Genomic DNA, 27,007 nt, shown 5'->3' on the forward strand with positions numbered 1-27,007 from the left:
TATTATCACATGCTGCACTCAGGGAAAATCTCAGAAGAATTTAGACTCCAAAGGAAAGTCGAAGGGTTACAAATTGTCGCCGATATTATTTTTTCTTGCTATCGGGGGACGTGGAGCCCTCCGCGGACCTTCCTTCAAACGCTTCGTGCGATGAGTTGCATATGTATGATAAGAGAATGGGTAATCCCATATCCTATATATTAATCAAAGGGAGTGTAGGTCCCAGGACGAAACATGGATTGTGCCCAAGCCCAAGCTCTACTACCAAACCCTATTTGCACCTCCAAGTGGTGGTCGCTGGGTGTTTCTTCTTAACAAAAAACTGCAGACGAAGAAGGGCGAAGGCGCCTAAAAACGGGACAAATATACCAATGGTCCTCCAGGTTGGGGGTTGGGTAGGGCTGACAACCCTACACGGAACACTAACGTTACGAGGCCCCAAAAGGAGCCTCGGGCTGGATGGACTTTACAACGACGAACCCGTCAACGAAAACGGAATAGCAATTTGCGCATTTTCTCATAAAACATGTGCTCCCGGTAGAGATTGAATGCCACTAAACAGCTAGCCGATACCCTGTCTCAATGTAAGGCTGATGTAGCAGCGCTGTAAGAGATGCGCTATTCAAGGGCCAGTTTCCTCGAAAAGAGCCACTACACCATATATTATAGAGGCCATCCAGTAAACCATGTGCTCGGAATCGATCTCTTAATCAGCCAAAAAATGAAACCTGTTGTAATCGGTATTGAAAATATAAGGGAAAGACTATACACTCTGCGTTTACGAGGCAAATTTAGAAATATAAGCCTCATTGACCTTCACGCCCCAACATAGGAAACTGCAGAGTCGAAGAAGGACACCTTCTACAAGGAAGGCGGACCCTCGAAGCCCTTTCAAAGTATGATATCCAAATCATGCTTGGAGACGGAGCCCGAATTCAGGCGATCGATCGGCTCCCATAGCTTACATAAAAAAACAAATGATAACGGACTGTTGATTATTCAGTTAGCAGTATCGCACGAAATGGTTGTTGGAAGGTTGGGGTTTGCGCGGAAAGCGGTCCAAAAACATATGTGGATCTTTGCAGACGGAACCACTTTTAACCAAATTGACCACGTGGTGATTGAACGCTGTCACCTCTCAGCTTTCATGAATGTCACAATATATAGGGGCGCCTTAGATCACTTCCTCGTTGGCATAGTGCTCTTTAATCGAATTTCAATACCGCCCAAAATCCCCTCTAACAATCGGGTCAGAGTTAACACTGAAGTCATCCACAACAAAGAATGCCGGGCAACGCTGCACTCTCAAAGAACACTTCACAGACAGAAAAAGGAAGCCTGGCAGAACAAGTCCGTAAACTCGAGAAGTAGAGGGAGCAACCGCACCAGGCGCGAAAGTCTTACCAAAAAGTCAACAGGATAAAGCATCATACAGCTCGATGCGCATTCTACCGAGAAAAAGAAAGAAATCTGATTTCCGACAGAATGGGCATATTGAAGCGATGAGTTGAGTACTTTGATGAACTGCTCAACAACCAGAACATCTGCGAGATGTAGGTCAGACCAACTGAAGACGACGGACAAACACTACTATCACCAAGTATAGACGAAACAATCCACGTAATTCATCGGCTTAAAAATCATAAGTCGGCAGAAACCGATGGAACTATAGCCGATTTGATTAAATATGAATATCACGCAGTGTAGCAATTATAGAAGTATTACGTTGCTGAGTACCAACTATAAAATATTCTCCACTATTTTGCTAGATTGTAAGGAAGGAAGGAAAGGGAAACCGAAAAGATATATTACAAACCAGCAGTGAGTAGAAGCAGCTTGAGGAGATTTAGGGGAATCAGAATTTAGAAAGCTGGAAGAAATTTTCCCCGCTCGGTCGAAGATACGACGAATGGTTTTGCTGATAAAACCCAATAAATAACCGCGAAGTCTTCCATCATACTGCGCGACGTGCCTCATATATATCATAGAAAAAAGATACAGGGGATTTTTATAGCAAATTTCTCCTCCACTTTAAAATATAAGGTTGACGATTTCGCAAACCCATTCAACGATCAATGCAATAGATGTTGGATTATTCAATTGGGCCAACTGGGAGTGACGTTTGACAGCAATATGAGAAAGGTGGACCTGGTTTATCGCTTACTGGCGCTTTGAGCACAACCTCGGCAGAAGCAAAATGCAATGTTATTCAAATGGTCCCGACACATCCCTAGTAAACGAGGCCCACTGCCTCTGTGAGAAACATGCAATGCAAGTGGAACCACCGCACTGTGATTCCCAAAGAAGTCACTGGACTACGTATTGGCAGTAATAGCACAGCAACTTACACCTGGCACAATTCCTGACGAGGCATAGTGAATACAAAAAAATGTTGACTACCCAAACGGTTTGAATATAGAAGTGCTCCCTCATTTCAATCTGTATAAATTCAGCTTTTAGGGAAAGTGTATCGTATTCAGATAAGACAGCAAGCTGTAAGCAATTCTTCAAAAAAGCATGATCCGGTTCTGCTTTATGTTCATATAACGGAAAAGACATTGAAACGTCTGTGTGATGTCTGTTGAAAACTCAATGTTTTGTCCATTAGTGAGAATTCATAAATTAGATGGACATAGGGCAAATATCTAGTCAGGTTATTCGAGTACATCTACATATTGCTCAGACGGCGGTAATCATCAACATGGTAGTAGGTTCTAGTAAAATATTCGCTTATTTTTCTGGAACATTCAACTTGGTATACAAAGACCTAAGTTCAGTCCAGTTTAAAAAGAAATAAAATATTGCGATTCGCATACCGCGTCACGCAAGAGCTTGCGGATGGACGTAAGCCTTTCGACGGTCCAATCAAGGGCGTTAGCGGGTATCGGATGGGTTCTAACCCACGATGATTCGCAGCTGAAGAGGTTGAAGGAGCACTTTGCCTAGATTCTCAATTGCATAAAATCTGGTAAAGATCCAGCTCTTGTTGATGATATGATAGACAACCCCTGCATTCTCTGCTAAGTTTCCATTCATTTGTAAATCCTGGAAATATGAGATTTCTTCCAATGAATGGAAGAAGGGGACAATCATTGAACCCCGTGAATGTGCATTGCGAGGGTTTCTGCGCACTTCCTGTTAAAATAATCTTAGAATGCATCACATTGAAAGCTCTATCAACAGAGAGCAGGCTGCTTACCGCTCTTGACCCTCCACTTATTCTAGAACTTATTTCCAATTACTCTAGAACTTCCAATTATTCTAGAACGGTGGACAGCATACCCACTCCAATTGCGACCCTGCCCTCGCACTCCCCTCTCCACAATTAATATCAAAACCTTCGGAAAGTACTAATCGGGTCCTTTCATTTGGTACCTCAGATGACTTTATTCCGTGGAAAAAAATTGTACACACCCCTTGTGAGTATATGGGAACTTCCTTTTAAGCTCAACTCAACAGTGTTACTTACTGCAGGCAAAAGTATATACAGTCCCCACCTTTCCACCAAATGTCGCATCAATAGAAACAATCGTTTCTGAAAAAAATGAGTCTGACAGACAGGCAGACAGTCGGAGAGGATCTCATGTTGGAGCTGAAAAGGTCCGAACAGAGTAAAGCCCAGGCTTTCGCAGCGAAGTCAGAAGCATAAGATCACCATACAGTGTCATGACCTAGACCAAGTTACTTCCAGAGGAGTTCAAGCTGCACCACTTGCAGGCGACATCCTTTGTAACCCTCAGAGGGACATAGACGGCGACAATCCGACAATACCAGCAGACGCAGCACGCAAGTTGCAGGATATCGGAAAGACCCGTTTTGGATAGGGAGTCTATCGCCTTAGAGAGCAAATCTCTTTCAAATGATGCGCAAGTGCCTCTTGAACGGACATCTGGCGAAGACATGCAGAAGTGCAATTGCGGCCCTGGACAACAGGCATATTGCAAGAAACGGCAAGTATGCTCAGTTCCAAAACGCACTAAACGCAATGCGAAAATGAGATTGATCCAAATTAACCTCAATCAATGTAGAGCAGCTCAAGACCTGCTCTCGCAGACCACCAGCGCATCTGAGGTGCAAGTGGCTATAATAAGCAAACCCTATAGCGTATGATCGGGCGGCTCGATGGGCATACGGAAACCAAACTGTACTGAAACATATAAGACAGCCAACACGTGGGTTCGTATGGGTAGAAGTAGACGTATATAAGTTTATAATGGCTATTGTCCTAGGAGCCTAACGTTTGCTAAATTCTAGGACATATTGGACAGACTAATCGTGGAGGCAAAAGAACGGCGAAGAAAAGTCATCGCCGGATAATCGTCTTTGACCTAAAGAATAAGCAAAGCGGTTGGAGACCTACTCGTTCAAGAATGAGGAGAACGTCAAGTTGTCCCGCGAAAGTAATTGATGAACATACATTTGTAGATGTGTGGTTGGACTATACGAGATATTATACTTTCCTCCATAGAAGGTCCAACTGCTGGTAGAATAGTGAAGCGTCTAATCCTCAGTTGGCGCATCATCGGGCCAAATGAGCGGCCCAGGGAGCAATAGGCAGGAATCTTCTCTTACACAAAATTTTTCAGAATTTATTTCCTTAGGGGAACATGGGTGGTTTAGTCCACAGACACCTTTAGATGTGGCTGTAATACCACCAGTAACGACGAAAGGAGTACTGGAGCTTTCCAGTAGGCTGGAAGATGGGCCTCAACGGTATACTAAGCAAAGAATTTAAGCTGGCGGTTAAGTCGAGACCAGGCATATTTGTGAAGTTATTTGAAGCATACTTGGTGGATGGAACCATTCCTGAGATATGGAAGGGACAAAGGCCAGTGTTGTTTCCTAAACCTTGTAAGCCTCCTGGTATACCATCCTCCTACAGAGCTATATGTCTATTGGACACTATGGGTTAAATGCTGAAGCGAATAATCTATAGCAGATTGCTCTTGACTGTAGAGAATCTGAAAGGTTTACCAGAGCGACAATTCAACTTCCGTACGGCCAAATCAATCGTTGAGGCCATCAACCTGATCACTGGCTTCGTTAAAAGCGAGAAGGGTAGTCCTAGCAAGTATTGCGCAGTAATTATTCTTGAGTGCAAAATGCGTTGAAGTCGACCAGACTTTGTAAGGATGTCTTTGGCGGCCATTGGTATAGCCAGTTACTTAACTTAACTGTGCTTATCCACAGTTATTTAACAGATACAACGTTCTGGTATGACATAAACAGTGGACCCAGAAAATATATTGGCTGAAAGACGCACAGGTGGAGGACAAAACAGAGGAAGCAAAGCACTTCTTGTATCAATATGAGGAAGCATATCATCGCTCCAAGGCCAGTAATCAAATACCGTAAAGTGATGATAGATACGAGGCTGAATTTGAAGGAGCAACATATTTGGACTAAAGCGTCCAATGCTAGCATGACCCTGGCAACGATAATGCCAAATGTTGGGGGTCCGCGATGCACCGGTATGCTGCTTATAGCTAGAGTGATGAAGTCTATACTCTACGTAGCGTCAGTTTGCAATGCTCAAAAGATGAGCGCGGCTTATAGAAAGAGTGCGCTGTGAATTCAGAATCATCTTGGACGAAGTGGCTTCTGCGGTATCGGGAATAAAGCCGATCGACATTTTGGCTAACGAGATGAGGGCCACCTATGGTGGACCCGATTCTTCCTCTGATCGACAACGCCGAAATGGGAGAATCATTAAACAGGTGGCAACAACGGTAGGAACAAGTGGTAAATGATCGACGAAGTTAACGGCTTGGTGGGGTTTATTCAGTGCAGGTTAAAAGAGACAGCGGCGAAAAAGGTGCGATTGAGAATACAATCGATGGGCGGATGGAGAGGTGAGAACCAAGTCCACTCCGCGACGTAATACTTTGCGGTTGTTCGGCGGAGAAGAGGGCACAGGGGTTAGGAAGTGGTTTCAGCGGATATATACGCTGGAACATTTGTACCAGTGTTTTGAAGATTTTCACTTCTAGCAAAAAAAAAATCAAACGGACGGACAGACAGAAAATAATCCGATTTTAATAAGGGGTTTATATGAACCCTTAAAAAATGGAATATTTTTTCTTCTCATGAAAATTTTTTTGAAAAAAAAAAACAATGAGTTCTGAACGACAATACAACAATTTAGCCAGGGCTAAACGTTTTACATAGATAGTAGGCTGACATTTGTAGAGAACAGACGTGTCTACAAATTGATATTATTAATAAAAATAATTTAAAATTGAAATTAAATTAACTTTTATCAAGAATATAAAAAGATATTTATATTACTTAATTAATAATATATAATTTAAAACTTAATTGAAACTAATTTACTTTTGAGTTATTATCTAAGTTACTTTTCCTTAAAAAGTTTTGAGAAAAAATTCGTTTTTTTTGGCTTGGAGGGAATGAGCGGCGAGCCGCCGGCGGGTGGCGGACCAGATCGGCCCCCCACCATAAGGCCTAGGGGCACTCGGATCGGTCGTGGAGTCCGCAACGAGGAGGATCCAGACTTGAAAATAGCCAAAGTGAGGATAGCCAATCTTGAAAGAAGAAATCGCGAGCTGGCGAAGACACTCGAAGATTTGAAAAAGCAAATGACAACATTGATAAAAAAAAATGAAAAACTTACAGAGCAGCTAATGGCTGGGGAGGCGGGCCCGCCGTCTCCAAAGGTAGCCAGAAAAAAGGTTAAGCTATCTTCGACTACTTTTGCAATCATGGAGAAACCGGGCTGCCTTGAGAGCGAACAAGTTCTCGACAGCGAATCTGTCCGTATGGAGGACATAGAGAGCAGTAAAGCAGACGATACGAGAGTCGGCGACAACGGTGGCGATGGAAATGTCCCAGAAGAGGATGCTAACCAGGCAAGTTGCAGTAGTGAAGATGGAAAATTGGGTGAGTTTTTGGTTTATGTTTCCAAAAAATTAAAGAAAAAAACAAAACTCAAGAAAAAATGTTAAATAATGTTAAAAATAATGCAAGTACGAGTGAAAATTTAAAAAATGGTCCGACTGGGGATACAATTAGCACCCGAAATAAAGAAAAGGGAGAAAGGGTGCCCCCCATTAATGTTTATAAATTAGGTGGTAGAGATTTAGCCACTCTACTTAATAGGAGCGCGGGGCTCTCAAATTTTGTTATTATTATAAAAAGACGGGGGCCGAGAGAGCCCAAGTCAAATGCAATAAAATTGCAGATTACAAAAAAGCACGGGAGGTCCTCGAGCGAGTGAAGGCTCCTCACTTCACCTACACTCCAAAGGAAGAGAAGGTGCAAACCTTCCTTCTGAAAGGCTTAGATGCGGAGGAAGAGCCCGATGAGGTGCTCAAAATGCTCCGGGAGACGGGAACTGAGGTTAAGTTCCTCTCAGTGTCACGGTTTAGTACGAGGAGGTCCGATTTGGAAAAACGAATCCTGCCGCACTTCCTCGTGCAGATAAGCCCGGAGAGCCGAGGAAGCGATCTGATCGGCATCAGGTCGCTTAATTACCAGGCCATTCGTTTTGAGCGCCTGCTAAGGGACGAAATAGTCCAGTGTCGAAGATGCCAGCGCTATGGTCACTCGGCAGTGAACTGTCAAATGACCTTACGGTGTGTAAAGTGCGGGAAAGACCATACCGCAGCTGAATGTTCGCTGACTGAAGCAGATGGCAAGGAAAAACTTTCTGTGTTAACTGCGGAAGCGGAGGGCATCCGGCTTCGTACCGTGGATGTCCTGCATACCGCAATGTTAAGGTCACAAGGCAGCAGGCACTGAGATCGGCCCAAAGAACGAAGGTGTCAGCGGCGTCGGACCGTACCGTCCCTTCGGCACCAATCGTCTCGGGGATCCCATTTGCAGAAGTAGTTCGACAAGGGGGAGCTAAGAAGCCCCAACAAGATGCAAGTGGCGGGATGAACACTATGCTCAATAAAATACTAACCATGTGTGAAAACATGCAGCATACGCTACACGTACACAATACAAAAATAAATAGCATGGCAGAATATTTACACAAACAGCATGTCCGCTGCTAGGTCTGCAGTCACAGCGGTACCACTGGATGGTCTCCGGATCATCGCGATTAATGTGAATTCCATCGTAGGAATCCATCGAAGAGCGGAGCTCCTTGATTTCGCTGCCAGACAACAGCCTGACATAGTCTTGATTTCAGAAACCCACCTCAATCCGAGGCATTCGATAACATTCAAGGATTTTGAATTCGTGAGGAACGATAGACGAAATTGTGATGGGGGAGGTGGTACCGGAATACTTGTGGGTCGCCATTATCGTTTCAGGCATATTAATAGGCCTGAATTTCAAACCTTTGAGTGTATCGAAGTCTCATGTATTCTTTTTTCACTGCCTAGAGGAGGGAATTTATACATTCTGTCAGTCTACGCAGTGGGAAACAACCGAACCAAGTTCAAGGAGGAATTCCATTCTCTGTTTACGATACTGGAACTGAATAGGCTGCATAATTACTATATTATAGCTGGCGACTTGAATGCTAAGCATACCTCGTGGCTAAACGCCACAAACAATCCCAGAGGGGTATTCCTCAAATCTTGGATAGAGCAATACCAGATAGAGTATAAATGCGAATTATATGGGTCAGAGAGTCCAACCTGGCCCAGGGCAAATTCCTATCTGGATTTGTGCATTGCTGACGCGCGCTTGAACTTAAATTTTAGGAATCCTCGACGGAAACTACAGATAGCGATCATAACGCTATTCTTATTGAAGTTCTGTTTGATGGACGAAAAGTTCGCCTTCTGCCGATGGACAGTGGCGTCCACAGGCTGAACTTAAACAAACAAATTGGAAGAAGTTCCAAGAGAGGTTTACTCGGGGATATCAAGAGGAATGCCCACCTCTTGATGGGGAAAACGATAGTACAATTGCACCAGGTGACAGGAACTTAAGCAACGAGGAAATACTTCAGTATCTTCTCAAGCTGGAGAACTTGACGCTGGAAACAATTGAACAAGTCGTCCCTAAAATTAAACCTCGCAATAATATGGAAGGATATGAAACTGCAGCCATAAAACGGTTGAAAAAAGTGAAAAGCCTTCTGCTCACTCGCGTCAACAAAATCTATCGGAGATATGGGGACTATCATCATCCCATATTGGTTGAGTTCAAATCACTTCTAAAGATCGCGCGGGATCTTATCCGTCAACATTACGTAAATGAAGTGAACTCCCAGTGGCGGGAGAAGTTAAAGGGTATTTCACCAAGCGATCCAGATTCCATGTTTACTAAGATAAATACGTTATTCCGGAAGAAGTCACGAATAACTGTGCCGAGAATTAAAGTCGGTGGTAGCGAGATACAACACCTTATTGACTCAGGTATAGACACGAATAGTGTAACTGCTGATGCGCAAGGCAATTACATCGTGATGGACGATGCTTTGAAACTCGAACTTATAGGGGAGCACTTTGAATCGGTGCATCGGCCCAGAACAGACTTAGAGCCAACGCGACTTTCGGAAATTGTAGAACGAGATGTCCACAATTTCAAATATAGCCTGAACGGCACCACAGTTCTCCAATTTAGCTCTGCGTTGCAGGCTGATCTCATACCGAGTGATAATCTGCTTGATTACTTTGTCTCATGTGTTGAGTTAACTTCCATATTCAGAAGAGTAAACAATAAGAGATCATCCGGTATGGATGGCATTCCCAACGTGGTCCTCAAGCATTTACCAGACATTGCCATTCGTAATTATTGCATTTTGTTCAATAATTTATTGAACAATTCCTTCTTTCCAGGACAATGGAAGAAAGCCCGAGTATTCCCGATTTTAAAGAGAGGGAAGGATTCATCCAGCCCTCAAAGCTACCGCCCAATCAGTTTGCTGCCTAACATCAGCAAGGTGTTTGAGGTTTTGGTATTGAAAGCCTTGAACGGGCATATCAAGAAGAAGGAATTATTGCCGAACGCGCAATTCGGATTTCGATCTGGACATTCGACAATACATGCAATAACGAAGGTAACGTCTGATATTTGCTGGCGGATTAACAATGGTGAGTGCGTAGGCGCTTGCCTTATAGACATGGAGAAAGCCTTTGATACCGTCTGGTTGGATGGACTGATTTTCAGGCTCCTGAAGAATGAGTTTCCCAGTCACCTCGTAGCGATGATGTGTAGTATGCTGTATGGCAAGTGCTTTGTCATTACGGACGGAAATCTCACTACTAACAGAGAATTTCATGTTCTGAATGGATTACAGCAAGGGACAGTGACTGCGCCTACACTTTTTGCGGTATTTGCCGGCGAATTGCTCAATTCTTTCGATTTTAATAAATCTCCTAAAAGGTCGTTGGTTGCCTTTGCTGACGATCTGATAGCCTACACGGCGCACAAGAAGGTAACTGAGGTGCAAGTTGAACTTCAGAAGATGTTCAATGATATTAAGTTCTTCACGAACAGTTGGCGGATGAAAATCAATGCGCAAAAGTGTGAAACGATTCTGTTTCGGAATTCCTTGGCGTATGCCAGTAGGAACTTGAAAAGGAATTGGAGAGATTTTCATATTGTCGCGAACGAGGATAGTTCTGAGCGCATTCCTCATAAGAAGTGCGTTAGATACCTGGGTGTGCGTCTTGACGAGCGTCTCCAATTTAACGAGCACGTTAAAGTCACGCTAGAAAGCGCTCGCAAGGCATTCATGTCTCTTCGAAGACTCTTTTATGCTCCACATCTTAGCCGGAAGGTTAAGATTATTTGCTATCTTACTTTGGTTAGACCAGTGCTCACCTACGGGTGTGCTATCTGGTTTAATTTGAGTGCTAGCCAAATGGAGAAAATAAGGATCTTTGAAAGGAAGTGTCTGCGTGCTTGCACGGGGCTTAATAGGACTGCTTCGTCAAACTATGAGCACTATATAACTAATGAAGTGATGTATGCAGCTGCTGCTGTGCCAAGAATCGACACAGTTATCGTCAGATTGATTCGGAATCATATAGTACGATCTGCTTCGCATGGTGAGAACCCTTGGGTTTCGCAGCCGTTCTACCCAAATGATGGGTATTTCGAGAAAACTCTCACGGCAGGCTTCATTCCTCCCGAAGCGTTCGTGTATCTTGACAGGAATGGTCTAATTCTTGATTCTGCCGGTGATCCGGTTATGTATCATATACATAGACGGGCCACGGACAAAAGGATAGAGTACCCCCCGAATTTGACAGTGGGGGCTCCGGGATTCGACTGGAAATACTCCAGAGCGAGAGCAATTGACATTAAGCGGGATGAAAAAGAGAAATATTGGTACTGGTGGCTGCGGGATGCCGGTTAGCGGTGGCCGTGCTCAGTTCTGCCATTTGTTTCTTGGTGGGGCTTTGTAAATATGTACATATTGAACGGGTGCTGATTTTGTCTCCAGTTGTAACTTATAAATACATACGTTATTATTCCTTGTTTTTTTTGTATGGATGTTATTGTAAAAAAAAGAAAAAATGTATAATATAAAATATATAATTATGATAGTTTTAAGAACAATTATTTAAGTTAAAAGTATCTTTTGAAGCGATCAAATATTTATTATTACTTTTATATTTATTTATTTCCCACTAAGGCCAAGTGAATTCTGTCGGGTTTTTGACCATTTCCCGACAACTTATTGTAAAATTAGATTTTCATTTCAGTAGTTTCTCTTCTCTGTCTGTAAATCGTTATTCAAAAATTTTGAGAGCTCACAGTGGCCATTAGATTTAAGTTATTTTTGTTATTTTAAAAGATTGTTTTTTATTGTTCATTTTTCCAATCTATATACTATTGTTACCTATTTCTTAAAAATAAAAATGATTTTAAAAACAAAACAAAACAAACGTTTTACATCCACTTTTATAGTGGAAATTTGAACTTTACGGATAGTATTAGTTAGGAAATTCCGACTTTAGCCTTGCAATAATCCTATATAAAAGACGACAGGAAGGGGCAAGGGCTAGACCCTTGCATGAAAGTATGCAAAATCGATCTCCACTTCGTATGACTTTGGGTCAACTAAATCTTTTTTCTGGAATTGAGACGGAAAGCATCCACATTTTACGGCCTTGTAGAGTTAACAGTATGATTTGCCCTCTGTACAATAACTTTTCAGTTAATTACCATTTAGAGAAATTTTCAATTTCACATAATCCCCAACAAATACATACAAATTCAACCGTTTACTGCACTATTTTTTATAAAATTATACAAAAGTAAAAACCGCTTTTCATGTTTTATTGTTATTTTATTAACTCCATCACGGCGTACCGCTTTAGAGCACTAAATATATTTAAATTATTCATTAAATGAAATAATTAACACTTGACACGTATTTGTATGTGTGTAAAAATGTACTCTGACTATGTGTAGTTTAAATACGAAAATAATCGATCAACAGAAAAGTATTGTATGTACTCAATGCTCAGTGAATAATTAGGTCAAATAAAAATAAATTAAGTACAATGCGATTTCCACCACATCCTATTGTACCCCTGTATTGTGTGAATTATTTGGTTGTGTGCTTCCTACGAACAAGCATGAATATGTTCGAAGCAGAAGCGTGTATTGAAAATAAGCCAAATGAAAATGGGCTTAGGTACTTTGTTTTCCCAAGTGGGCAAGGACGGAAAAAACCATTCAAAGGAATATTTTCCTTATCAATCAATAAATTTCTAGGGGATGTATGGCGGGCTTTCAATTAAAGTCATCTTAGGATAATCATTCACCTGCATATGATCTTCGTAGAGCCAAATCGTACTTGTTAGGCACGTAATTTTTGCACTGATTCTTTCGGTTGGAAAACTCGGACAATGCTGCCACATTCAAGAGAATTTGGACAAACATCCAATCCAAAGAGGTACAGGCGCTATCTACCCATTCCCCTGCCAGGAATAAATAAATGCGTTGCTAGCAACCATGTAATTCGAGCCCTGTCGTATTGCTGCATTCTACTTGGAGCGACCAGATGATAAGGCGAATTGACGTTGCTGTCATTTCAGCGAGTTTGCATGCAACTTCCCCGATCTGAGAATCAAAAGGCATTGCGAAAACTGGATTCACTTCTCCCAATAATTCTTCCAATGCTCTTTACCCCCAACATCCATGGCTTTGATGCAGATCTAATCACAATATGCTATTACCTGCTATCATTGCATTGCTCTGAATAAACAAATCCACCGTGCACAAACGGACATCCGCCTTATGATAGCAACATACACCTTACTACCTAAGGTCTAAGTACCCACATCGAAGCAGAGATAAGCCTAAAGAGCCCATAAGCTGTGGGAACTCGTTTCATCTTTACCCCCACATTCCGAGATAACAACCAACAACTATGATAGCATAAGCTTGGACGTGTGGAAATTTACCTTGTGAGTGCTCTTGAACCGCTTCAGCCAGAAGTTGCATATTTTACCAACCCCGGCGCCTCCTGATTACCTGCCTTCCTTCCTATTTTCAGAAACATCAGGCGTAGTCATTTCCTCCATGAACGCGTAAGGTATGCAAGCCACGGTGCTTCTAAATTGCAACAACTAAGCTGTTTCGAAAACTTCTACATAATCCAGGTCGAGGTTGCTGGTAGTAAGAGCAAGAGGGTAAAATTCAGCTTGCTCAAATTCAGTATCCGTAATGTGATTCTAGCTAGAGCTGGACAATCGGAAAGGAAGTGCCAGAGAGTTTCTCTTTCTTCTCTGCAATTTCGTCAATGCAAACTGTAGGCCAGTGCCCCGTGCAGAACAGCGTGATTTTATTTGCATTTGCACGCGTCAGAAACAAGAGCTCGCGTGGTCGGGTTTTCTTATAGGCGAGCCAAATTCTCGTTGACTTGCCACAGGTGGTGAGTTTTCGCCCGCTGCTAAGTAGTGCTAGTAGATTCCACCCTTGAGAGTTGCCAGCGGGACACAAACTGTGACCACCGAAGGGCTACCAAGAGCAAAACCCCGCCTGATCAGTCCGTCAGCCCGCCCATTCCCGTCAAGAGAACCATCGTCGAACGGAGACCCCAGTTCCTTGCAAAGGTCCTCCTGTAGGCTTACAAGGCTATACAAGCCTTCTTAACCCGTACTTCTATGTTCAATCTCCAATTTAGCACACCTTCCATGATGTCACTCATAATGGAGGGAAACATCCCTAACACCAATATCACCAAATCGCATTCACCGCGCTTCTGTCGAATGTTCGTAGAATTTCGTTCAACACTATCAACCAAAGCAGCGGAGAGATGGTTCCATGCTGGGGAGTGCCTCCGCTCACAGGTCTAGTCAAGTAGCTAGCAACCGGATCAAACTGGATTATCTTAGTTCTTAGCGTGCATACAATCCAATTTAAGGCTTCATTGATGGCGTCGGCATTAAGGTTATTGAATGCACCCTCTATATCCGATAAGGCAGTTAGAGTATACTGTTTTTACTGTAGTGGCCGGACAACTGTGCCAATAACCTCGTGGAGAGCGGTTTCTCTGGATTTACCCTTGAGATATTCGTGTTAGAATACTCCAGTTGAGTGGCTCTCCACGACGGGCTCTGGAGTCTTCATCGCGAAAGCCTCGCAAAGAGAAACAGCTCCGATAAATATTGACAAACCATGGCATTGCTGCTTCTGTAGTATGACAGGCATTATGCCATCTGGGCACGTAGATGCGGAGAAGCTGTTTATAGCCCAGTCGATTTTATCCTCGGTAATCACCAATTTGATAATCTCGCACGATAGGGACTGCATAAATTCCAAGCGAAGCTCTGACTCGCAGTCCACCTTGCTAGCGATGAATTCCGTCTAGACGAACAGCTCCGTGGTTTCACCAGAGAATTGCGTCCAGTAGCCTTAATAATAATAATAATCACTGTGCAAAAATCTTTATTGGACCAGAGCCTTGAGATTATTCCTCTGATTTGACTCATTCACAGCTGAGTCGACTTATATCGGACATCCAGTTACGATAACAAATCCCTCTGCCACCAGTGAGATCTGAACCGCGACCTTCCGCTACGACAGCCCAGCGCTCTAACCACTTGAGCCACCTGGACACAGGAGGAGCCTTCCAACTTTTTAAAGAAAGGATGGGCCCCACTGTTCTCTGGACAGAATCTTACTGGACCTTGTAGATTCGCTGATGATTTCACTGTTCTGACAATAGTCCAGCTAGGACTATATCTCGGCAGTCTTGATGACCGACTTGTACGTTTTCATGCAATCCATGTATGACTGTCAATATTTGTGCTTGTAGCAGATGTTGAAGATCTCCCTCGCCAGCTTTCTGGGGCTGGACAGATCTTCACTTCACTACGGTGACAATGTCTTCTTGCTGTAGTTAGCAGGGGATGCGAGTTAAAAAGACGGTTTCAAATTCCTTTTCCAGAGCCCCAAAGTTAAACTCCAGTTCGTCTGTCGTACCAATCTTGCCAATTTGCGCACCCGAGAATTTGTTCTTCATAACTTAACCAAACTTTCTATAGTCGATCGTCTTAAGATCCCTGAAAGAACTGGAGATCTCTGCAGCGACAAGTATCCAAATGTGAATTGAGAAGGATTCCTGGTTAGACACTCTCTAGTTCGCTACCCTAAGAATCCCATTTTCGGTTAGTAGGGTGATATCAACGGGCTCCTCCCAACCGCCATAGTTTTTCGAGCTGGGAAATCGGATGTTGGTGTACTGAAATGTACGCGTTCTAGGGTCCCCCGTGCTACAGCTTGGCCGCCACTAGGTCGCTGGAACTAAGGTCCAGATACAGAAAGTCAAGTAGACTTTTCCCGACGAAAATACATGTTCTAGGTTTGTTCGATCAGTGTCTCTTGTGATGTGGAGCTCTTTGATGCGTAGGGGATTCATGAGTTCCATTCGAATCGTCAAACTTCATCTACTACAAGAGCTCTTTGGCAGCGTTGACTGGATTCAGGTCGTTGTCTGGTTTCGCGGAACGAAACACTTCCACCTTTGTGTTCCTGACTTCAAACTACGCTTTATATCCTACCTTTTCGAGTGCCTTCAGGCATTCTCCGTTTATACGGAGCAGTAAAGATTGGCTGCTCGGCTAGGGTTTCACCTCTTTGATAACCACCCAATCGTCGACAAGGATCCTGGGGTTTTGGAGGCGCCGGGATTGAACGAACATCTTCTTATCAATGCACATCTTCGGCTACTAGATGCGAGCCACCGGTCTCTTGGGGATCTAGCTGCAACGGATAACTTTGAGCTTTACGACCTCCAACGCGTAGCGGATCTTGGCGAGATGTTGCTTCTCACGTATTTGCAGAGGTTGTTGTTCCGAAGCCTTGCGCACTTTGCTTGGCTTATGTTACTGTTCGACCGTTTTTTGTTAACAAATGAAGGATCTTGTTAAAATTTTGCAGTGAGAATGGACTTATATTTACATGTTTAAATTTAACAAGATTATAATACTGTCAAGGGAAGTTGGACCGCGTCATAAAAAACCAATTATGCTCCGAATTAATAAATACACAAAGAACAACTTTCGAACACTGGGGCAATGCGAATCCAGAATCTATGTTGGCCAAATTTTCATAATATTTTGAGGCAGCCAAGCACTTTGAAATCCGCCTTAGCTTACGTAGTCCTCCACATCAGTTGGTCTTCTTATAGTTTCATGTACGTTGCCTCTCCCACAGTTATTCGTCTCCCCAGTCAATATTTTGGCGCAAATAACAAAGATGCCAGAACTTTACGGAAGAGGTTGGTAGTAGCTCAAATCGGAAAAGTGGCCTGGTCTGATTATGCTTCAAGTTGAGATTGCATAATTTGTGTCCTGCTGGTCATGTGTTAATGGCAGATGGATTAGGCGGAGGAATAATCCGAAGCAACACCACGGGACTCGTCTTCCCTGCACTGGAAAAGGTGGTAGTAGGAGCCCAAACCAAGGTGAAATAGAATGCGTCGAGGACTGGGTGGCCAGTGGGAACTTTGGTTTTTAGTGTGCGACTTTTCAATACGCTGGGCACCTTCAATTTTAAATAAGACGCTTACCATGGCGACCAGGGAGCACATTTTTTTCGTCATCTCGTGAGACTAAGACATGGACGCAACAAAAAAAACAAAAGCGGGCGATAGCAAAAGGTTGGTAGTGATACCAGGTACATCTTTGGAGGCCGGGCTGCTGGCATCCAGCCAGGAGGCAGTAGCCGTCAAGAGCAGTAGAATCGGAGCCAGCCGTAACACTGCTGTGCTAAAACGAGGAGCAGGAACCTCCGGAAGCAAAGCGACAAACGGACTTGTGATTTTCAGCTTGGAATCCGCTGCGTCAAGCTGAGTGTAAGCCACAAAACTGCTCACTCGAAACCGTCGACGTCGAGGGCCCCTCAAAAGCAAACGCTGACAAGAATGTCAGTCACCGGAAACCGACTAAGAAGCGGAGATCCACTGAAGTCCTCCTGAAGAGCTAGTACAAGAAACCATAATCTAAACAAAATTGCGAAGAATACGGAGGCCGGAATGAAAAGGATCTCGCTAAATACCACGCAATTGTGGAAGAATTTAACAACAAATACCTCGGAAACAAAGAAAAAGCAAAGGTCACCGCCTTCAAATGCAATCTAACTCAAATTTTATTTCCTTTCGGTAGAAAAGTCATTAATCGCAAAATCTTTTTCCTGCAAACTCTCTAGTCACACAGTAAACAAAAAATGCAATAATTTCCTGTCACTGGAGGCTTTTACTTCCCGTAATAAAAAATATAATAAATTCGCAATAGATTGCACGATATGAATGGATGCCCCATTTTTCAAGGGAATGCCAGCTTACATAAAGGAACGTACATTTTATTATATTCTTAATACTTGGTATCATCATAAACGGAGCTAGTGTTATTATTCTGAGCTGAATGGCTTATTCCAATTATACAAATACTCTTGAGTGCAGGATCCCTCTTAATCTTATCGCTCTTCTTCAAGGAGTCTTGTTGAAAGGCTTTCATGGAAAAATTCTCAAGCGTACATACATCAAAAGTTTCCCAATAGTATCATAAAGGATACATCACTTCAGTTAGTGCAGTGGGTCAGTTCTAAGGATACTCTCAAACCCTGTCTTGGCCTATAATAAAAGGAGCCAATACATAGAAGGACAACAGTTTGTGAAATAAAACAAATACAGAAAAGGATTTGTTTATTGTGAGACTCAATGGAAAATCACTTCAAATAGGTGAACGCTTCAGAACGCTTTAAGCAGGAAGCATATTGGACAATGGATTTTGTTTGGAGATTGAAGGGTTACTGGATGAAAACCCAAGTTATTTGGAATTCAAAGTGATTGGATAGTAACAATTTAGACGATATGACCTGAAAAAATAACTCGTCCTTCCTATTTGTATATAGGACAAAATATTTACGTCTATTTTTCATCCACGCCATAAATCTCTGCTGGATAAAGATACCAAGGCACCACACCACTAAGCAACAGCTCTTCGAAGTCTTGAGAATTCCATTTGCATCGAAGTAGTGCAGCCGTCAAATGTCCTACAAAAGGTGGATGAACCAATCAATTTTGCTGAGATGACGAGCATTTCACGTTGTTTATACCGAAAAGCCACCCCCGCTTCCTTGCAAGGAACACTGTGCATTATGTTTTACAACAAAGGAATTATGCAATATAAAAATACCGCGTCACGAATGTAAATCACTTTCTGTGCTTTTTCTTTCATGCAAGCAAAACACTACAGCGGAAGGCATAATACATAAAAGCTCGAGCACTTCTGCTTGTGTCCTTAATGTATTTTATGTGAGAAACGAAGAGGAAAAGCAAAAAGTAAAATATGAAATTACAGTAACAGTAGCGCCAGTACCAACAACAAAAATGGACAATAAGAATAAGAAGTAGCAGCAAAAGACAGCAACAAAAATCACAAAAATAACAACAACACTAATATGAAGAACAAAAATACAATAAAGTCATGCTCGAGTGTAGGAATAAATTGTTAGATGAAAGAGCGTATGCATGTAGCCGAGAACATAAATCAACAATCAACTTCCAAAGGACCAACTAAAAGATACACCGGAGGCTACAAAATCCAATAAGCCGACGATAGACGAGTCGGAGTGAGGCTCAAAATCTGCAACAAGTGGCTCCCAATACCATCGTTTATGGTCCTGGATAGCCTCGAATAGTACCAGGAGCTTGGGAACTCACTTATTGGCGAATAAAAGGGCCACAATCTGCTACCATTACACAGTCTCGATTTCACAATGATTGTATCTTTTATCATGAGCAATGACTAGGAGAAATCACAGATGGGTAGGGGCTTTTTTTCCCGCACCAAGAGTGCTAAAGAATGATACCTGATAATAAATTAATGGAATAAAGATGGTTTTCGAAAAAGTAAATGGAGAAATCCTCTGATCATGTCCCCAGCGATGTATGTGTCTGCGACTTGCTATTTATTCACTTGGAGGCTTGAAAGGAATTACCCAGCTTACGGTAGAAATGGATATACCCTCACACAATCATGAAAGATGTGAAAAGACTTTAAGTTGGAGATTTCTCCGTGCCCCCTCCCCGAGAATCAATTTGAGGAATTTTAAGGAAACCCACAATGAGTGCGTAGTTTTACTCTAGGTAGCCAGGATAATAACCGAGAATGAATATTTGGCGATACGATTCCTGCTCTACTCTGCAACTTTTGAGTGAGCTACATGAAAGGACTTTTCCTTCATCTTTGTTTTTACAGTTATACGTTTCGGCACGCGTTTTTACCATGTCCTGCTCCATCTATGCTTCTCAAATTCATCATGTCCACTTATTCATGGTAAATTATGATAAAAGTGGTTATCTGCCATGCTGTAAATTCTCAAAAAAATTAAAGGATCCTCTAGGTGAACAGTACTGGATTTGAACTCGCTTCTTGCTTTGGAAGCAATGCAATGCTGAAAGTCAATCAACTTTGCATAGAGCTACGATTCAAAATTAATTGAAACACCTGAAAGATGCGATAGCTGGCAAGTTGGAGCTCACAGACAAAACGGGGTACAGACACCACATGGACAAAGAAGAATAACAAGAACTTTATCAATAAATGGGCTAAACAATTTGAGAAGACAAAGATTACCGGAAAAAAGACAGGCCGGAGGACACGAAACACCAGGGAATGGTGACGGTCGATTTAATAATAGCTAAATACGCAAAAAAATTTAATTTGGGACTAGGGTTCGAAGTCTGTTAGAGCACTTCATTTCAAGACCGTTGGTCAGCATTGCACTCGCCCGGGATTGTTACTCCGATTTTCATAGCTGAATCAATTGGAAGTCAATATCCAGCCATGGCTCTGGTATCAATCAGATTTGTACCACGATAGATCGTTACTACACTTAATTCGCTTTTGAAAAATGTGAGATTGGCAACGATATCATGTCAAAACAGACTGGGGCCCATCTCCAAAAACAACAAGGCCAAAACTTTTTGAAAATATTATGATCCATGAAAGGGCATATCTCGAATACGGCGATAACATCTATTTTATCTCTCACCGAGTCATACACCTTGAAGAAATGGGTATGGATTTGAGGAATGAGGCAAGCATAGCCGAACTAGAGGTAAATCCCAGCAAACCAAAGGTTTTCCTTTGAGGAATCATCGCGCTCTTCCAACCAGCAAAACAACGGGAGCCTCTACTTATTTTTTGTTCTTTCTTTTGCTGAAAGCGACACCGACGTTGATTTTACCCAACGTCAACAGCATTTCACAGTGCCATCGATGACATCTAGTCTGACACAATCTCGGAGAAAGTGCTGCGTTGGTTTACGGGTCAGGAAATGGCAGTAAACAGAGCACACATTAGGAAAAGGCGACAACTACCCTGTTGCGGATGACATGCAGTTGAATCCAGAACGGTCAACATGTATGTCTCCCACCAGAAACATATTCCCCAGAACAGTAGGAGTGTAGATTTCTCAGGAAAACCTGGAGAGAACTGAAGCATATTTCGGCGCATCGGCAAAAACAGCGATAGACGTGATGAACGTGCTATGCCCCATTAAGGGGATATTCACAACCATATTATAAATTGTGCGAAAATTTTGTATTCTCAAAAAAGCATGTTCAAAAACTAAGAAAATTTCGAACAGAACCGAAGTTGTTTTTATAAATGAGTCGCCCTTCGGGCTATCCACGGTCGTGACATACATATGTATGCATTATAAAGATCCATGGCTTAAGTTTAATGTTTGCTACAGAGTTCCTCTATTTAAGGGCTTTACTCCGTTCCTCTCTTTATTTTTTTTCAAGCGCCTTTTCACTGTTCCTTTTTTATCGTATATGCCTGTAATCAATTGTTCTTTTTAAATTCACCCATTTTTATCATATTATCGTAGGGAAAATTTGACATTACTATTTTTCCCTCAAGGGCAGCTGGAGGATTTTCCCTCAAGGCGTGCGAGTGGAGTGAGTCAAGTACAACAAAGTATCATATTCGCCGATTTCACGGCAGGCAGTTAATCATTGCTCCTTTATTATATTTTTAAGCATTTTCTCTAGGCTCCAGGCCTGTCTTAATAAGGAACTCCAGACAACCCGCTTTTGCGCCGAGATCCATCAATTCGATTTCCCTAAAAGTTGTCTGGCATCCTGACCTACGCCATCGCTCCATCTCAGACTTGCCCTTATAGACTTTCCGGGCTGGATCATCCTCATCCATACGAATTAAGTGACCCGCCCACCGTAACCTATTGAGCCGGACTTTATCTGCAATCAGACGGTCGTGGTATCGCTCATAGATTTCGTCGTTATGTAGGCTACGGAATCATCCCTCCTCATGTAGAGGGCAAAAAATTCTTCGGAGGATTCTTCTCTCGAAGGCGGTCAAGAGTTCGCAATTTTTCTTACTAAGAACCCAGGTTTCGCAGGAATATATAAAGCCTGCCAAGATACAGTAACAGCTTTGACCCTATGGTAAGACGCTTCGAGCGAAATGGTGTTCGTAGGCTTAAATAGGCTCTGTTGGCTACCAACAAGCATGCGCGGATTTCATCGTCATAGTTGTTATCGGTTGTGATTTTCGACTCTATATAGGAGAAATTTTCAACGGTCTCAAAGTTGTAGTCTCTTATCTTTATTGTTTTGGTTTGATCAGTGTTATTCGATGTTGTTCGTTCTTTGCTTTTTGGTGCTAAGTTACCACCATGTACTTCGTCTTGCCTTCGTTAATGTGCAGTCCGAGATCTCGCCGGCGGGGTTAGCATCAAATTGAAAGGAATATTGACTGAAGTCGAAAAGGTGAAAGTAATCATTCGTTAGAAAGAAAACGTTAGACAAAAGAAGTCAGTCGGAAGAAGGAATGAGGGAGCAGGAACTTGAGCACGAGTGCAGGATTAATTCTAATCCAGCCGCCGACGCAATAACATATGTGTCTAATAGGGAGGGTAAAAGGAGAAGGGATGATTTTTATAGAAGGGATAAAGTTTTTCATATTGGATCTAGCAGAATAAAACGATGCCGCATGCTTAACGCTCTAGAGGACGCTCTTCTGGACACGGATGTGCAGATCTTGGTTGGAGGTGACTTCAATGCCAAGATGCTGCTGACATGTCTCATCCTGACTCTAAAGGGAAACGAATCCTGATAACTGCAACGAGTATGGGCTCATAAATTTAAACAGCAAACCCACGTCAACATTCCGGTAACCATGCTGCGAGGAAAACACCCCCGGCAGAACCCCCGCGTCAAAACTATTGATTTCGTCAGTCGCCGGCTGACAGACCAGCCCGGCGCTTTCCATGCGGGTAGAATGTCGCGAAAATGAACATCGGGAGATCCTCGAAGGTTTTGGAAAAGACAGAGCCATACTGAAGAATACTTCCGAGATTATTATTAAAGAACACTTCCGAGATTATTATTAATTTAATGATAAACTTGCTAACGCCAACGTGAGGGGCTTCCATGCTTTAGAGGGAACCCGATCGTGACAAATCTTCTACATATTGGTGGATGGCGCAAAATTTCGCAGTTCACGATTTTTCGCAGCGTCGCAGCGTCATTAGCTCCGTCATTTGGCACAAGGATCAAACGGCTGAGGCATGCTTCACAATGATAAATCACAAATCGGCCATAACACTTCGCAGCGCGGTGAAAAAAAAAGCAAGACCCGTCGCTGGAAGCACTTAGTAAACGAGGTGGATTGAAATCCACAAGGACTGCGTTATAATCATTCGAAAAACCTAGGCTCTATGGAAACCCTGTTTACATAGTGCCAAACAGATGAACTGCATTGTCCGGTCATTATTCCCTACGGATCCCTACTTATAGTAGCGCGGAAGGTACCGCGAGTTGACCACTTTTCACCTTGAAAGTGTTGAAAGGCGCAATCTCCTCTATAAAAAATAACAATTCAAAAGAACCCGACGGCATCCCGGCAGAAGTGTATAAAGCATTGCTCGGAGCATTCAACGCTTGTTTGAAGCGGGGCATTTTTCCTTGTCGCTGGAAGGTGGCAAGATTCGTGTTGATAAATAAACCGAAAGAGGATCGCAGCTCATCTGCATACCGAACACATTGTACGCTTGGAATGCTTGAAAGACCCACTAGGCAATGCATGCTCGCGAGGACTCACCTCTGAAACAGTTCGATTTTAGAGCAGGGGGATCCACAGTGGATGTTCCCTATTGTGGTGAGGTGCACAACCATTGCCAGAAATGACTTCAATATGAGAAACCGCTCCTTGCTCCATAAGACACTGAAAGAGCAGAGGATGGAAATCACATAGGGGTTGGCACAGGCCTGGAACTTGAAACGCATTGTATAATAGTCGGCTAACACTGGGCACAGAAAAGTCGCGCCTGGTCGGTTAGGCAGATGATGTTACGACATTTGTTACCAGCACTGCTGGGCAGACGCAAAACAGATTATTCATGATTTCAGCCTTGATGTATTGTTTCGAGTAAATCAAAGCATGAACGCACAGAATTGGGGAAGCACAACCCTCGTGATTAGTGCACGTTGAACGCACTTTTTTTGCTTGTAGAAGGTCGGATAGGATTCGTCAGCAACTTTATGCAGAAATAAGGGACATTCATCATAAAGATGCTGAGGAGCACTGACAGACGGAGCCGTATTTCCTAACACGTTGGGATTCTTGTTCTAGCGAAGAAGATTGAGCTCGAGCATGCCTTCAACAGGCCTTTAATAAAAGGAATCCCTGGCTTGAAGGATCCCTAAGGCCCGGCAGCGAGAGAGTTAGCCAGAAATAATATGTCGAACAGATCTCTGATGACGGGAAGTTGGTCTCCCAACATAATACCTTGTAAAGAGAAAACGAATATCAGAGCTCGCAAATTGGGATCATTTATTCTCATTTTAGAGCGGCACATGTAAAGAAATTGTTTGCTCTAATCTCTAAGGTTTTCTAATTTTTACGAGCTAGGGCGACTACTGTATTAACAAAGTTATAGTAGGTCAAGGTCGTCTATTTCAAGCGGATTCACGGTTCTCTAAGGCAGCATAGAATGCCAGTATCACATTAAAGTGAATAGAATGCCAAATGTACGCTGTCTTACCAGCTACGCATAAAAAAACACAAAACGTTTCATATCTGAAGCGCTTGACTACCGATTCTTGGCTTACTTCTTAGATTCCTTAATAGAAGCCATCGGTAAGGACGCTCATGTTAACTACCGATGCATTTTAAAGTCTTCACCTTTACCTGTACATGCGGGTTACATCTTAATTTTTTTAGCACATATTTCTTTGGTTTATTACTAAATTTCGGGGAAATTTTCCTATCCGTACATATAGGTGCATATATTGTATACCACAAGACGTTCGTGACATTTTGTTCTGAAAGCATATTCTCATAGTGGCTCCTATTAAATGGTTGTATTGAAGTTTACTGTGATGCAAAAATGTTAGATAACATGAAATCGATAAACAAATATACATAAATACAAACAAAAATAGTTAAAACACCAAACATACATTTACAAATCAAAAGACTACCACAAAAGCTCCTTTAGTGTCGCCCAAAAGGTGAAGATGGAGAAAAGTACGTAGAATGCAGTGTCTGATAGTACGCCGCAGACGATGTCAACAGACGCTCCACAAAGTGAACGAAATAACACAACGAAAGTATCTTTATCGCTAAAACATTCACTGTTGAACTTACACAAAACGCCACCAAAGAAAGCACTATTTCTTGAAAAGATACTACGTGAAGTGTCTGACGATCACAATTTCAACAAGCCACCAGCGCAGAAGTAACGAAAACTATGGAAAATAATTGTCAACTTTTTTTAACATTTACACCCCCAAATGAAGCAACAAAGCGCCAGAGGCAGAGATGACTCCAGAAAAAAGACAAAGGAACAACTACGACGAGAACAACGGAAAGATTCACCACAAACGAGCACAAGTTCCCAAGACAAGCAAATGTGACGAACTGAGGCTGAAAGTGGCGGAAATCGATCAGTTTTCGTCAATTCCCTGGCACCGAACGCTTCCAATACTTTTCACGCGAGATAACTTCTGATAACGGTACAAAGCACTTGCGATCATACAACAAAAAATCTGTATCGTCTGCGTCCCCACCAACGTGAGTATCTGGGATCTCGCGTATTCGTATTCTGTGCGGCGCTAACGTGCTGAGAAAATGGAATCAATTTTTACTGATAACGTGGCTCGATCGCAAATGGGAATTATCTGGGAATGGGAAACCGAAACGGTCTGGGAATTAGTGCAAGAAAATTCTGAGTGATCGCGGCTTATGGGCAGCTTCAGAAATGTTGATGGCCAACGAGGGTCGAAGATACACAACTCTAAGCAAAACCACAGAATGCTTGGGTTTCAGGGAAGCGACTGGTGGGAAGTTTACGTCGCAAACTGTGAAAGAACAGGAAGGAAATCGATTTCGTGGGGTGGAAAGATTTGCTAGAATATTTGGAACAAGATAATTATTGAAACCCGAAGCTAATTACGCAAGTAACAAAAGATGTCTTCCTAGCTCTTTAAGTTCGCCCCTCTACCTTCAATGATAGATAAATTGTGCGTTAGATTTTGATATGGATTTTGTTAGGGAAGGATATTCAGATTTACGTATAACACCATAATACGCAATAGATTGATAGAGCCATATGCAGACCTCTTCTCTTTAGGTTCTTGGAGCGTGCAGCACATAATATTGTGTACTTTACAGTTAACGTAAGGTGGTCAAAGGGTAGTATAGGTCTCAGGGCGAAACGTGGATTGATACCCACGATGGAGCATAAAACCTGGCAAATGCCTGCTGAACCAACACCAACAGCTCTACTACCAAACCCTATCTCCTCCACGTGGTGATCGCTGGGAGCTCTTTCGTAACGAAAAGCTGCAGATGGAGAAGGATGAAGGCGAGTCTCCTGCGTCTAAAAACGGGACAAACTGTACCAACTGGTCCTCCAGGTTGAGGGTTGGGTAGGGCTGACAACCCTACACGGAAAACCGATGTTACGGAGCGACGAAATGAGCCTCGGACAGGATGGACTTTACAACGACGAACCCGGCAACGACAACGGACTAACGATTTGCGCATTTTCTCATGGAACGTGCGCTCCCTGTACAGAGATGAAGCTGATAAGCAGCTAGCCGATACCCTGTCCCAATATAGGGCTGATATAACAGCGTTACAAGAAATGCGATGGGCAGGGACCGGTTTCCTACACCATATATTATAGCGGTCATCCAGTAAACCATGTGCTCGGAGGAGGTTTCTTAGTCAGCCAAAAAATGAAACCTGCTGTTATCGGCTTTGAAAACATAAGCGAACGGCTATGCACTCTGCGCTTGCGAGGCAAGTTTAGAAATATAAGCCTCATAAACGTTCACGCCCCTACAGAGGAGACTGCAGAGTCGAAGAAGGATACCTTCTACGAGGCAGTAGAACGAACCCTCGAAGCCTGTCCCAGATATGATATTAAAATCATACTTGGGGATTTTAACAGCCTAGTAGGGAAGGAGCCCGTGATAACGGACTGCGGATTATTCAATTAGCAGGGTCACACGAAATGGTTGTTGGAAGTGCCTGGTTTGCGCGGAAAGCGGTCCACAAACATACGTGGGCCTCTCCAGACG

The 27,007-nt window shown here is 42.8% G+C and overlaps 1 protein-coding gene across 8 annotated transcripts in view; it reads right to left on the minus strand.

Annotated features, from left to right (window-relative positions):
• Positions 1–25,357, minus strand: part of LOC119656080 (CUGBP Elav-like family member 2) — a 417,181-nt gene extending 391,824 nt beyond the window's left edge. For 2 of the 8 annotated variants that reach the window (XR_005249992.1, XM_038062385.1), the window contains exon 1: positions 24,902–25,357. The gene's annotated coding sequence lies outside the window, so the exon portion shown is untranslated. Of the gene's footprint in view, positions 1–24,880 lie in introns of all 8 variants that reach the window. The other 6 variants (XM_038062440.1, XM_038062370.1, XM_038062434.1 and 3 more) reach the window with 4 other exon arrangements.
• Between the last annotated feature and the right edge of the window lie 1,650 nt (positions 25,358–27,007).

Source organism: Hermetia illucens, chromosome 1 (genome assembly GCF_905115235.1).
Source record: "Hermetia illucens chromosome 1, iHerIll2.2.curated.20191125, whole genome shotgun sequence".
NCBI classification, from domain to species: Eukaryota; Metazoa; Arthropoda; class Insecta; order Diptera; family Stratiomyidae; genus Hermetia; species Hermetia illucens.